Consider the following 1,955-nt stretch of genomic DNA (forward strand, 5'->3'; position numbering starts at 1 on the left):
ACCAGTACTGCAGTAAGTCCATGTTTTTTCTCTTTTACGCATAAAGGCAACACCCATGGGCAATGGAGAATACAGGTTTTGAAACTGACCTCAGCACTGTGTCTATAGATCAGATGAAGGATTTATGTAGGGACATGGGGTGGAGGATTCCCAGGAGTAGGGACAGAGAGGTTCTTGCTAATTTCTTTATGGACCAGTTTGAGATACTGGGTGAAAGGGATGAGGCTGTAGTTGACTCGAGGGTGGGAACCAGGGTAGGAACCCAGGAAGAGAGCGTTGCGGATTCAGGCTCCAGGATCTCCTTAGCACAGATATATCCAAGACACACAGAGTGTGTCCCCTAATGCATTTTCCAGAGTTTCACCAAGACAGTCACCACTTTTCATGTCTAGAATATCTCTGGTGTGTAAATCACCATGAATTTCTAGGGTAGTACTTGCCCCAATTCCAGGTGTAAATCCCTTGGGTAGGTTGAATCTTGCAAAAGCCCTGATCGTGCAGTTGGCACTTCAGAAAGCTAAGGCTGAGGAGAGGAAGATGAGAATGCCAGAGAGCTTGAGAGGGAGAAGCTAAGATCAGCTCACTGGGAACAAGAGGAGAGGATGAGGAAGGAATGGACTCGGGAAGAGAAATTGAGAGAGAGAGAGAGGAGAAACAGAGCATGAGAAGAGATACAGAAGAAAAAGAAAAAAGAGATGCACAGGCAAAGAATAGCCCTTGAGTGAGAGAATCTTAGGATGACAGCAATGACAACACCATCTAGGATAAGTGACTCTATTTCCAGTTCAGGCTATGTTGAGGGCCAAGGTTCCAAAAGATATTGTGCATGTGCATGTGGAAGGTCAGGATATTTTTGAATGGTGTGTTAGCTTTGAAGTCACGTAAAAGGCACATGCCTTAAATTAGATGTGTAAGGCAGGTTTCTTAGTGGGGAGCCTGTCATTGGAAGGGACAGCCATCATTGGAAGGATGACTGTGCCAGGCCAGATGGTCTATGTTAAGTGAAGGACACTCTCATTAGGCAGTTTGGGCTGAAGCCAGCTCAGTGCCTGCTGAGAGATTGTGACTGCAAGAGAGTGGATCCTGTTCAGTTTGAGACTTCGGTTAATGATATATTGAGTGTTTGGAAGGAGTGGGTGAGAGGGATGGAGGCCAAGGATATTCAGTCCCTTAATCAGTTTATGGTGACAGAGCAACTCTAGGTGGATTGCTCTATCCCACTTAGGCAATTCCTGTCTGTTCTGATAGGGAGTGATCCAACAAAACGTGCACTGTTAGATGATACTTGGTTGGCTAACCGGGTTGCAAAATGGCTGGAGTACCATAGTTCTAAGCCAAAGGGGGAGAAGAACTCTCAACAGACTGTTTCCAAACATAAGGGTAAGGGCCAGAGTAATTTATATGGGATTCAAATAGGGCCCAGGAAATATGGGAATGGTGATGGTATATCCAGGAAGGAGCATCATGACAAGGGAAGGCGTGGAAGCCCTTCTAAGTCCAATATGGTGACTTGTTTTAAGTGCCACAAGGTGGGATACTACACTGTAACCCCTGTTAGACGTGGGTGAATATACCCAAGAGGGACCAATTGCACTCAGCATAGTAGGTATGGACATTTGGGAGAGGGACCCAGATGCTCTGAAGCGATTCATACTAACACAAATGGATCTGTGCAGGAAGTTAATATCAATTGGAGGAAAGTGTCTGTCCTGGAGCTTCAGCACTATGGTCAACAGGAGATGCCTTAAGCCTGAGGAAATTTCACCTTGGACCAAGGATACAGATTTGGTAGCCAGTGGAGAGGGTATGAAGTATCCGCTTGCCACGGCTCAGATTAAGCTCAGTGGCAATGCGGCTATGATTGATGTTAGGGTAAGGGAAAACCAAAGGAGCTTGGTGTCAGGATCAGAAGCCCATATGGCTTGGACAGCATCCGTTGTGTTAACTAGAGCACA

This window comes from Pleurodeles waltl, chromosome 8 (genome assembly GCF_031143425.1).
Source record: "Pleurodeles waltl isolate 20211129_DDA chromosome 8, aPleWal1.hap1.20221129, whole genome shotgun sequence".
In the NCBI taxonomy this organism is placed as follows: domain Eukaryota; kingdom Metazoa; phylum Chordata; class Amphibia; order Caudata; family Salamandridae; genus Pleurodeles; species Pleurodeles waltl.